This window comes from Pseudophryne corroboree, chromosome 6 (assembly GCF_028390025.1).
Source record: "Pseudophryne corroboree isolate aPseCor3 chromosome 6, aPseCor3.hap2, whole genome shotgun sequence".
NCBI classification, from domain to species: Eukaryota; Metazoa; Chordata; class Amphibia; order Anura; family Myobatrachidae; genus Pseudophryne; species Pseudophryne corroboree.
The window spans coordinates 232,454,590-232,468,067 of record NC_086449.1 but is presented as its reverse complement, the minus strand read 5'-3'; positions in this window follow the sequence as shown (position 1 = coordinate 232,468,067).

Sequence of the window (13,478 nt, the reverse complement as noted above, 5' to 3'; positions counted from 1 at the left end):
ATGCCCCCCCAGTAATAATTCCCCAAGTAGCTGCCCCCAATAGATGACCCCCCAGTAATAATGCCCCCTACGAGTTTGCCCCAATAGATGACCCCCCTGTAGTAATGCCCCCAGTAAAACTGTCCCCCAGTAGCTGCCCCCAATAGATGACCCCTGAGTAGTGATGCCCCCCAGTTATAATGCCCCCTGTAGTTTGCCCCCCCAGTAGTAATGCCCCTTGTTGATGCCCCCCCAGTAGTAATGTCCCCCATAGTTTGCCCCCAGTAGATGCCCCCGCTGCATTAAGGAAGAAAAAAACATACTTACCGAGCCCCGTTCCCGCTTCCAGGCCGCTGCAGTCCTCCTCCTCCCTGGGCGTCCGCTTCTCAGTCAGCACTATGAGAGAGACGTCATGACTGACGTCTCTCCCATAGCGCACGGCGCACAGTGACAGCGCCGGAAGCCGGAGCTCAGTACTGAGCTCCTGCCTCCGGCTGCCGCTGTGCAGGGAGACGGGCGCCCGCTGGTAACACAATCTCAGCGGGCGCCCGTCATCTCCCTGTGCGGCGCCGGGTGGGGGGGACGGGGGACAGAAGGCCGCAAATGACAGGGGGGCACGGGCCCGAGTGCCCCCCCCTTGGATCCGCCACTGCATGGGGAGGAATAAAGCCACTAGGAGAGAGCAGTCAGTGAAGAGGGGTGGGGAGTATAGTACACACATGAGGAGGAATAAATCTGTAGTAAATGAGGAGGGGGGATATAATACATACAATACTGCCCAGCAATGATATAGCCACAGACAAAAAAAACCTCAATCTTATCAATCCCCATTCTCCCATCAAATCATGTGACAAGGCAGGAACCTGGAAACCACCTTTGTTCCATTCCTTCTCTGCAGCCCCAGCTTAAAACTTGTTCATAGAAAACCTTTTGAAAATACAGTAAACTGTTTTTGTTGTTGTTATTATTATTATTATTATTAGTAGTAGTAGTAGTAGTAGGAGTAGTAGTAACATTCATGTACATAGCACCAGAATATTTCACTCTGCATTATCATTTGGAACAAAAGAGTACAGTAATAAAACATTAGTACTCCAAAGTTTACAAACTTTAAGATAACAAGAGTTTAATGTATGAGGTTAAGAGCCACATATTGCATATTGGTCTGGCCAGTTTACAAGGTTAAAAAGTGTTTGGTGGGCTATATGAGACAGTCACACATAAATGTTGGTCTGAGGTCAGATGTTTGTATGAGTGTAGAAAGACAACACTTGTTACATTTTGTGTAAACTGCAGAGGAGTGATGATTGTGTAGAAAAAATATGGAGGTTATGTTGGTTTAGGAATTTCATAAGCTTGTCTGAGAAAGTAAGGTTTCAGGGAGTTCTTGAAGGTTTGAAGGCCAGGTGAAAGTGTTGTTGTGTGATGGTGGGCATTCCACAAAGTGGATGTACTGTAGCCCTAACATATCCTGTACCTGTGAGTGGGAGCATGCTATGAGTGTGTATGGAAGACTTAGGTCTTGCAAAAAGGAGTAAAGTTGGAAGATATTATGACACTAGCTGTTATCACCAGTGCTGTTTGTTCTCTCTCTCTCTCTCTCTCTCTCTCTCTCTCCCTCCTCCAATCCCTTTCCTCCAATCCCTTTCAACACCCCCTCTTCCTTTTCTCCACCTCTTTCTCCCACACATATTCCATCTCTCTCTTCCCAATCTCCTTTTATTTTCCCTTTTCTAATTATTTATCTTTCTCCCTCTCACACTCTCTCCTCTCTTTTTCTCCCCTTTTCCTCTGACTCCTTTCTCTTTTCACCCTTCATATGTCTTGATATTTCCATTCCATTATTCTCCTGAGCCCCCCTATGTCTGCATCTCTGTTTCTCTCCCACCCATCAGTTTCTTGATCTTTTTTCCCATCTATGTTTTTTTATTCTTCAATACCTCCTCCTCCATTGGCATATCTATAAAAGGTGCAGGGTATGGATGCACACATGCCCCTGGGTGCAAAGGGGCCCACCTCACACACCCTGCACCCATATAATTATGCTCACCCCTCTTAGTCCCATGGTGGATGGTGTTACAGACAAACATCAATGGTAAAATGATGTGGCATTCATTTTCCTAGTGATTTGCACATGCACAATAGATATGTCCCTATGAACAAGGCACAGATGCCATTTTCCTGGAGACTTGCACATGTGCAGTAGACTCTCGCTCAGAGCCAGAGTCTACAATGCTGTGGCCACTGCCAGAGAAGAGGGAGCCCACACCGAGCCTGCACATGGGCTCTCTTCTCTCTTAATCCACCCCTGTCCTCCTCTATGGGCCTGTCTTCAGTTTTCCTTTTATTGTTGCACTAACACAGCAGGATTCACTGTACATGCCAGTGCAATGTCCTGTGCATTTGTTTGTGGGTGAGTGGAGTAAGGGTTGCTTAGAGTGTATACAATATTTTTAATAAGACATCTTTTTTATAAGTCCTTGATTTTAATATAGATTATCTCTAGCATTATCTTTTTTCACTTTGTCTTTGCTATTGTACTTTTTTTAAGATGTCCTCATTTTTTGCCCACAACAGATTGTTGTGGGGGTTTTTTCTTTCTGTATATGGCATGTGCAACTCTGTGTGCCTTTTTTGTTTCTTAGATACTGGTATACATGTTTGTTTGTGGCTAATGTTGTACCCTTGTTATTCATTAATTTTAATGATGACAATTTTTATCAGCAGTTGATTTTATTATATAGATAAGTGAAGAGATATATACTAATTTAGTTTTGTTGAAAACCTTGTTTATTAATCAAAACATTTAATACAACTATGGGAATCGCAATATACTGGTTTACCTCAGTCTGCCTGCTGCTCCACCCTGAGATGATGTGGTGATTTGACATCCAATATAAAATGTCAGAAAGACATTCTGCAATGTAAGCCAAGACAGGATAGGTAAATTTGGGTGTCATCTTCACAGAGATGATACAGAGATGTGAAGGAGTTTATCAGTTTCCCGAGAGAAGTGGTATAGACAGAGAAGAGCAGAAGAACTAGGACGAAGCCATGTGCTACTCCAACTGATAGAGGAAGCATAGAGGAGGTGGATAAACAGAAGCAAACACTGTAAGATTGATTTGATAAGTAGGATAACACTAAGTATAAGACAGTTTCCTGAAGACCTATTGAGTGTAGCATTTATAAGAGAAGAGAGTAGCCAATAGTGTCAAATGCACGAGAGAGTTAGGAGAACTAGAAGTTATTAATGGACTTCAAATTTGGCAGCAGCCAATGCAGTCTCTGTGTAGTGTTGGGAATGATCGCTGGACTAAATTGAGTTGAATAGGTTGCGTGATGCAAGAAGGTATGTGAGTCGAGTGTGTCAAGCCTCTCAAAAAACTTGGAAGGACAAGAGAGCTAGGAGATGGGATTATAATTTGAGAGAGTTTTGGTCACGATTTTATTTTGTCAGAATAGGAGAACTCACTGACTGCTAGAATAATGAAGAAAGGATACCAGGATAGAGAGAGTATAGATGTTAGTTAAGTTGTGATGCGCACATGCGACCGAGAATTTTTGATTTGTGAGGTTACAGAATTAAGAGGAGATGTAGTAGAGGATGAATCTAAGAAGAGAGAAGATAATTCATCTTCAGTTGTATGATAGAATCAAGGAAAAGTGCCTAAGGGTTCAATTAAAGAATTGAGCAGATTGTTGGTAGTGGAAAAGGATACTACTTTGTATATGATCTTATCAATTCTGTCCTTTAATGTAGGAAGCAAGAGCTTGGGCACTGATGAAGGTAGTTGGGTTTTGTCTGGAATGGGTGAGACGATATTTAAATATATAAAAAAATGCATTTTAGAAGCCTGAACAGAGATAAGATATTGGTAGCATGTTTGTTTGCCAGTGTCCAGAGCACGTCAATAGGAGTGGCAGATAGCAGTATATGTGAGGGTGTACGAGATTTATGCCAACAACTTTCTACTTTCTGAGAAAGTTGTTGAATATGTTTTACTTTAATGTGCCCCGGCTAACATCGCAGTGGAATGTAAAGAATATTTAAGGATGAACAATAATTGTGTTTCAAACACTTTTAATTTCTTCCAGTTTACTGGGGCATAATAAGAGCTTTTGGCTTCACCAAAGCCTGTCATAAAAGAGAAAATGACACTACTCTGTGTCTGTCAATACAGGTTTTCCTTCTAATGGAGCGTGTGGACAAGAAGGGGACTAGGTGCTATGCTTGGTGCAATGGGGGTCATTCCTAGCTGTTCGCTCGTTGCCGATTTTCGCTATGCTGCGATTTGTTACAAAATGCGCATGCGCAAGGCACGCAGGGCACATACGCTTAGTTATTTAACTAAAAACGTAGATTTGCTGTGGGTTCTGCGGCGCTTTTCAGTCGCACTGCTGATCGGTGAGTGATTGACAGGAAAGGATCGTTTCTGGGTAGTAACTGAGCATTTTCTGGGAGTGTGCTAAAAAAACGCAGGCGTGCCAGGGAAAAATGCAGGAGTGTCTGGAGAAACGGGGGAGTGGCTGGCCGAACGCAGGGCGTGTTTGTGACATCAAATCAGGAACTAAACGGACTGAGCTGATCGCAATCTGTGAGTAGGTCTGGAGCTACTCAGAAATGGCAAAGAATTATTTAGGTGCAGTTCTGCTAATCTTTCGTTCGCTATTCTGCTAAGCTAAGATACACTCCCAGAGGGCGGCGGCCTAGCGTGTGCAATGCTGCTAAAAGCAGCTAGCGAGCGAACAACTCGGAATGAGGGCCAATGTATTGTGTTAATAAGTCAATGGCCCTCATTCCAAGTTGTTCGCACGCTAGCTGCTTTTAGCAGCATTGCACACGCTAGGCCGCCGCCCTCTGGGAGTGTATCTTAGCTTAGCAGGATAGCGAACAAAAGATTAGCAGAACTGCTACTAAATAATTATTTGCAGTTTCTGAGTAGCTCCAGACTTACTCACAGATTGTGATCAGCTCAGTCGTTTAGTTCCTGGTTTGACGTCACAAACAAGCCCTGTGTTCGGCCAGACACTCCCGCGTTTTTTCCTGGCACGCCTGCGTTTTTTAGCACACTCCCGGAAAACGCTCAGTTACCACCCAGAAACGCCCCTTTCCTGTCAATCACTCACCGATCAGCAGTGCGACTGAAAAGCGCCGCAGAATCCACAGCAAATCTACCAAGTTTTTAGTTAAATAACTAAGCGCATGCGCCCTGCGTGCCTTGCGCATGCGTATTTTGCAACAAATCGCAGCATAGCGAAAATTGGCAACGAGTGAACAACTCGGAATGGCCCCCAATAAGAGAGACATTACTTGATTTTGGTTTCCTTAAAGTTAATTTAAATAAGGAGGGAGGGGGGTAATTATTTAGCCACATAAATTGTTTTCCTACAATTAATGTATACATCATTCTATCAATAAAATAAAATAAATTTATAAAAGGCAAGTTCTTTACACAGATTGCTTTCTAGAAGGAAGGAAGAACAAGCAATCATTCCCATTTCAACCTGTGCATCCTATTTTAGTCATACACATTAGGGAACTACTAAATATATATAAGAAAAACAAGAATAGCTGCAGCCAGTCTCTCAAAAACAACTTAATTTTATCCAAGACATTTTTCTTTTCTCTTTAAGCAAGGTGTTTGCTGTGAATGTCAGTAGCTTGATCTGTAAATGACATTGAGCCTGCTTTACAACACAACCAACAACCACTAGGGCATGTGACTACGCATCCTAAGTGCGCTTTCATTTAACTCCCATAATGCTTTGCTCTAAAGGCCTGCTAGCATTACCAGTGAGATTCTGACCTTGCATTTAATGGACTAAATTTGCACAGAATTATTATATATTCTCTTTGCATTTTTTTAAATCCAAAGCATCCATTCAATGACATTTTCAGTAAGTGTGCATACAAAATAAATAAAAAAGAATAGTGTTTTATTCTAAGAGCTAAAATGATTTAGAATAGGTGGGGATGATGTCTTCCATCTCCCACACTACTTGTGAATATGACAGTATTCCTTTTGTGGATTAGATTGTTTTAAGTAGAACACATTCTTTTTTTAGCGTAATGATTAGAAGAGCAGGGAAATTAGACAGATTACCTCTAATTACAGGGTTCCTACAGTGGAGACAAGCAGGGCAATTAGAATACTCAGACTCTTGTCACTCGATCAGTAAAACAAGTGGATTGGTGAATTCAAAGAAAGATGTTTTCTGAGAGGATAAAGAAAGATATGCTGTTCTTTTCAGGATATTATATACAGATGATGGAATACCTATATACATAAAACAATTGTATTTGCAAACCAATCTTCAGTTCCACGATGCTGGTAATTTCTGTGTCATCCAAATGCTATTACTTGTAGTATTTTCTCCTGTGGGAACCTGGAGTAATTTTCAGTTAAAGCCTTCCTTGGAAACTGTTTAGGTATGTCAGACAATTGGTGCAATTTTGTCAGGAGGATTTTTTTTTTGTTACACAAATATATGCATCTGTCTGATGTTCCAGTACTGAAAATCCCCCACTGAGATAAAAGCTGAATTTATGTAAAGCTTAATTAGATGGGTTTGATTTTGTATGGTAACATTCTTACACTGTAATTTGTCCTGAGACTCTCAGAAGAACCTGGGAAATAATTTATATCATAAACATCCCAATAGATAAACAGTATCTGCTAAATCTAATAGAATACACATATTGCATTACAGAGAGAACTTGTATGGTTTCTGCTATGATGCACATAATAAGGCTGAAAAAGTCACCGGTCCGTAGAATTCAACCTTTCGTAAATTCTAATTATATTGATTCAGAGAAAGGCCAAATAAAATCCACAATGTGACAGTTGCCAATTAGCTTCTTAAAAAATTACGTTCCTGACCCCAAAAATAGAAATCAGATAAATGACTTGGATTATATAACAAAGTAATGTTATTTTACTATTGCAAGTAGGGCATATGATATTTCATAAGGTCTAGTTGCGCAGATCCACAGTAAGGTAAAAACAGTTGCCAGGTTAGCATTGCCTAATGCTACTTAAATGTCTATTCTCTAAACATTTTTCAAGTACATAAAAAAAGGATTTTAATACCTTCCGGTAAATCCTTTTCTCCTAGTCCGTAGAGGATGCTGGGGTCCACTTCAGTACCATGGGGTACAGATGGTTCCGCAGGAGCCATGGGCACTTTAAGACTTTTCTAGGGTGTGAACTGGCTCCCTCCTTTAAGCCCCTCTTCCAGACCTCAGTTACAGGAACTGTGCCCAGGGAGACGGACATTTCGAGGAAAGGATTTACTTTTATACTAATGGTGAGATTCATACCAGCTCACACCTCAACCATGCCGCACAACATGGCATTCAACATGACACACGCCAACAGGCATGAACCATTTACAGCAACATGCTGAAAACAAATGAAACACATCTTGTGTAACTATAAAGAACAAACTGCAGGTAAAGTACGCACTGGGTCGGGTGCCCAACATCCTCTACGGACTAGGAGAAAAGGATTTACCGGTAGGTATTAAAATCCTATTTTCTCATACGTACTAGAGGATGCTGGGGCCCACTTCAGTACCATGGGGTTATACCAAAGCTCCAGTATGGGCGGGAGAGTGCGGATGACCATGCAGTACCGATTGACTGAACTTGAGGTCCTTATCGGCCAAAGTGTCAAACTTATAAAATTTTGCAAATGTGTTTGACCCTGACCAAGTAGCTGCTCGGCAAAGTTGTAAAGCCGAGACGCCATGTGCAGCCGCCCAGGATGAGCCCACTTTCTTTTCTTTTTTTTCTTTTTTTTTCCAAAACATTTTTATTGGAGTTTTCAGTGGTACATGAATTTCAATAACAAGTATATATAGAAATATTCAATAAGCAGATATTCAATATGCATGAGAACATGCAATGCAGAGATAATCAAATACAGGGTCCTGGGATGTGCATTATATTACTTAATACATTTTACTTCTGTGTGATATAAGAGTTTAGAATTAAACTTAAAATTCTAGTTTCATGGCATATCGTATCGCTAAACATCTAAAATCAAAACTATGTAAACCAGACAAGACACACACATTAGGGAAGAGGGGGGGTGGGGGTTGAGAGTTATAGAGATGTCAAGAAGAGAACATTATGACAGATGCTAAGGTGCAATATTTAAATTGGTGATAGTATTTCAGCGGGAGTCATTGTTAGAAAATGAATCCATTGTAGTGGAAGAGGGGGAGGAGAGAGAGAGAGTCTTGAGGATTAATATGGGTCATCATTCCATGTTTGTTGGTTTTATCTTCCTGGGGACAAAAGGACGGATTCCAGGTGTGGGGGAGAGCAAGGAGTTATGACACTGTAAGGTAATTTACCCTAATAAATAGTACATCTTAATAAGTAGGGTGATTCTGGGGACACCAGCACACCCTAGTGATGTAGATTTGTTAGTTAGGAGTATTAAATAGAATCTGGGCCTTATTCCATTCGATATTTGCGTAGCTTGGCTGGGTAAATTGTAGCAAATTTTTGTTTATCGCCAATAAGGCGTGAGCAGATGGGGGAGAAAGCTCTGTGGGCTTTGGTCAATTCGACTGAGAAGTCTTGAAATAGTCGTAGCGTCAGTCCTTCCCATTTCAGTATGGGTTGTTTTCGGGAGGCTTTCCACAATTCCACTTTGTGGGTATAACTGAGGCACTTAAATATGGTGACTCTAGGGCGGGAGGCATTCGGTCTTGGGGGAGGGCCTATCCTGTGTACTCTTTCGATTACTAAGTCTTTGCAGATTTCCTGAATCCCTAAGATTTGGGGTAGGGTGGTTTTGACAAAATCCTCTAGAGTTGCCCCTTTGAATGTTTCAGGTAGTCCCACTAGGCGTATATTGTTACGCCATGAGCGATTCTCTATTTCTTCGAGTTTATTAATTATATGGTAGTTCTCTTTCTCTAGCCTTTTAACTTTACCTTGCAAGTCTGCTAAATGGTGAGCCACTGTGCCAATCGTGTTTTCAGCAGTGGTGACTCTAATTGAGATTTGGTTCAATTGGTTAGAGATGTTGCTGACTGCTTTGGATAGCATTGGGCCCACTGTAGAGGCTATAGCATCAACCAGATCTCCATATGTGAGAGGAGTATTGCGTTCCTTGAGCTGGGAGACCTGTTCTTCATCCAATGGGGCAGGTGCTGTTTTTTTCTTTGAGGCTGGGGAAACTTCCAGTGTTTCTGTATCTGGCCTCATAACTGGGTCAGGACTCCGTTTAATTTGTCTTAGTGTCTGTTGTTGTGATCTGGCAGGTTGTGAGTATGTGATGTATTTTTCCATTTCACTAGCCAGTGTGCAGTCTTAAGATGTACAGGGTATGTGTCTTACCTCCTGGGAGCTGTTTATCTCTCCGTCTGTTGTTGTCTCAGCACGGAGCTCATTGGTGTGTGACACGTGAGCCGTATCAGCAGCATGTGTCTCTCTTCTTAATGTGCCCTTGCACCCTTTACTCAGGAAGGGGAGCCTTAATTGTGTGCAGTGTAGCGCCTGCTAGCACTGTGTGTATACGTTGGTGGGCTTCGTAGAGGTGAGCTGTGACTCCGTCTGATGCCTGGTGCCTGCAGCGTGTCTCTCCTCATTGTGTGCTGAAGGAGGAGGGGGGGGGGGGGGAGATTCGGGCTGAATTTCTCACAGTGGCTGCTGACAAGAGGGTGATGTATTAGGGGGAGGTTGGAGGCTAAATAAGCCTTGTAAAAGTGTCAGATAAGCTTCTTACGGAGGGGAGCAGTGAGACGAGCTGCTCACTCCATGCAGCCGGAACAGGAAGTCGATGAGCCCACTTTCTTAGTAGAATGGGCCTTCACCGACTTTGGTACCGGCAAGCCTGTCATGGAATGAGCATGCTGAATTGTCCCTCTGATCCAGCGCGCAATAGTCTGCTTAGAAGCAGGACACCCAATCTTGCTGGGAGCATACAGGACAAACAGAGCCTCTGTTTTCCGTAATCGAGCTGTTCTTGCGACATAAATCTTCAAAGCTCTAACCACATCTAGAGACTTTGACTCAGTGAAAGTGTCAGTAGCTACTGGCACCACAATAGGTTGGTTTATGTGGAAGGATGAAACCACATTTGGAAGAAATTGTTGACAAGTTCTTAAATCTGCCCTATCTTCATGGAAGATCAGGTAAGGGCTCTTGTGAGACAAAGGCCCCCATCTGAGACACCCGCCTTGCGGATGCCAAGGCCAAAAGCATCACCACTTTCCAAGTGAGAAACTTCAATTCTATCTCCTGCAGAGGTTCAAACCAATCTGATTGAAGGAACTGCAACACCACATTAAGGTCCCATGGTACCACTGGAGGCACAAATGGAGGCTGGATGTGCAGCACCCCTTTCACGAACGTCTGAACTTCTGGAAAGGAGGCCAATTGTTTTTGAAAGAAAACTGATAAGGCCGAAATCTGGACCTTGATTGACCCCAATCTAAGCCTGCATCCACACCAGCCTGCAGAAAATGGAGAAAACGTCCCAACTCAAACTCTTCCGTAGGAGCCTTCTTGGATTCACACCAAGACACATATTTTCTCCAAATACGGTGATAATTTTTAGACGTTACTACTTTCCTGGCCTGAATAAGAGTGGGGATGACTTCCTTGGGAATACCCTTTTGGGCTAGGATCCGACGCTCAACAGCTATGCTGTCAAACGTAGCCACGGTAAGTCTTGATACACACACGGCCCCTGCTGTAGTAGGTCCTCTCGAGGAGGAAGAGGCCGAGGATCTTCTATGTGCAACTCCTGAAGATCTGGATACCAAGCCCTCCTTGGCCAGTCTGGGGCAATGAAGATTGCTCAAACTCTTGTTCTAATTATTATTTTGAGAACTTTTGGAATCAGTGGAAGTGGAGGGAAAACATATACTGACCGAAACACCCACTGGGTCACCAGTTCATCCACTGCTATAGCTTGAGGGTCTCTCGACCTGGAACAATATCTCTGAAGCTTCTTGTTTAGACGAGATGCCATCATGTCTACTTGAGGAACTCCCCAAAGACTTGTCACCTCTTCGAAGACTTCTTGGTGGAAGCCCCACTCTCCTGGATGGAGATCGTGTCTGCTGAGGAAGTCTGCTTCCCATTTGTCCACTCCCGGAATGAAAATTGCTGATAAAGCTCCAACATGTCTTTCTGCCCAGAGGAGAATCTTTGTCACCTCTGCCATTGCCGCTCTGCTTATCGTTCCACCTTGCCTGTTTGTGTATGCGACTGCTGTTACATTGTCCGACTGGATCTGCACGGGATGATCTTGAAGAAGATGTACCGCTTGTAGAAGGCCGTTGTAAATGGCTCTCAATTCCAGAATGTTTATGTGAAGGCAGGCTTCCTGACTTGACCATTATCCTTGGAAGCTCTCCCCCTGTGTGACAGCTCTCCAGCCTCGGAGACATGCATCCGTGGTTATTAGGACCCAGTCGTGAATCCCAAACCTGCGTCCCTCTAGTAGGTGAGAACTGTGTAGCCACCAGAGGAGCGAAATCCTGGCTTTGGGGGACAGGATTATTTTCCGGTGCATGTGTAGGTGGGATCCGGACCACTTGTCCAACAGGTCTCACTGGAATACTCTGACTTGAAATCGGCCAAACTGTATGGCCTCGTAGGCCGCTACCATTTTCCCCAACAACCGAATGCATTGATGGATCGACACGCTTGTTGGTTTCAATATTTGTTTGACCATTTTCTGGATTTCCAGAGCCTTTCCACTGGAAGAAATACTCTCCATACTTCTGTGTCCAGAATCATCCCTAAAAAGGACAATCTTGTCATCGGTTCCAACTGCGACTTTGGAAAATTCATGATCCAACCATGTTGTTGGAGTATTGACAGGGAGAGTGCAATGTTCTGCACCAACTGTTCCCTGGATCTCACTTTTATCAGGAAATCGTCCAGATAAGGAATTATATTGACTCCTTTTTAACGAAGGAGGACCATCATCTCCACCATCACCTTGGTGAATACCCTCGGTGCCGTGGAGAGTCCGAACGGCAATGTCTGAAACTGGTAATGGCAATCCTGTACTGCGAATATCAGATAAGCTTGGTGAGGAGGATAAATGGGAACATGCAAGTAAGCATCTTTTATGTCTACCGACACCATGAAGTCCCCTTCTTTCAGACTGGAAATCACTACCCTCAGGGATTCCATCTTGAAGTTTAACCTTTTCAGGTAGAGATTCAGATTTTTCAGGTTTAAAATCGGTCTGACCGAGCCGTCCGGCTTCGGAACTACGAAGAGGCTTGAATAAAAAAACCTTCTCCTTACTGTGCCAAGGGTACCAGGACAATGACCTGATCCTGACATAATTTTTGAATTGCCATTGTTACTGCCTCTCTTCCCGGAAGAGAAGCTGGCAAGGTCGATTTAAAAAATCGGCATGGGGGGACGTCTTGAAACTCTAGTTTGTACCCATGGGACAGTATTTGAAAGACCCATTGGTCCAGGCCAGATTGAATCCAGATTTGGCTGAAAAGTTTCAGATGTGCTCCCACCCGAGCGGACTCCCGCAAGGGAGCCCCAGCGTTATGCTGCAGATTTGGCAGAAGCAGGGGTGGACTTCTGCTCCTGCGATCCGGGAGACGCTGCGGATTTCTTTCCTTTTCCCCTTACCCTACCTGCAAAAAAGGGGAGACCTTTGGCCTTTTTGTATTTGTTGGGCCGAAAGGACTGTATGTGAGAGTGATGTGTCTTTTTCGCCGCTGTAGGAGCATAAGGCAAGAATGTCGACTTACCTGCAGTAGCCGCCGAGACTAATGCATCCAGCCCATCACCAAACCAGGCCTCACCTTTATAAGGGAGAGCCTCCATATTTCTTTTGGAATCTGCATCAGCATTCCACTGGCGAATCCACAATGCCCTCCGAGCCGATACTGCCATGGTAGCGGTTCTTGATCCCAAGAAACCAATACATTTATAGTTTCTAGTACGTATGCAGCAGCGTCTTTGATATGACCTAACGTTAGGAGTATCACGTCTCCATCTATTGTGTCAATGTCTAATGACAAGTTTTCTGACCTCTTTTCAATAGCACTACTCACCCACTCACAGACAATGGTAGGCCTGAGTAGTGTCTCTAAAATGCGGGGTGACTCCCACCTTTTTTGGAAAAAGGTAAGCTGCCTGAATTCCTTTTGGGAATCTGAAATTTCTTTTCAGGTTAAATCAGACCTGAGGTGGAGGGAAAATTACATTACTTCTTTCCTCAAGTGAACCCTCTCCTTGTCTTTTCAGAGAAACTCAGTAGAGTTCCTCTGGAGTGCATCCAGTCTGCCTGAGCACATTTCTAAAACCGAGGTCTGGAGGAGGGGCATAGAGGGAGGAGCCAGTTCACACCCTTGAAAAGTCTTAAAGTGCCCATGGCTCCTGCTGAACCGTCTATAGCCCATGGTACTGAAGTGGACCCCAGAATCCTCTAGGACGTATGAGAAATGAAAGAAAAGTAACAGTACTTTATTGGGTATCAATGGTAAAACAA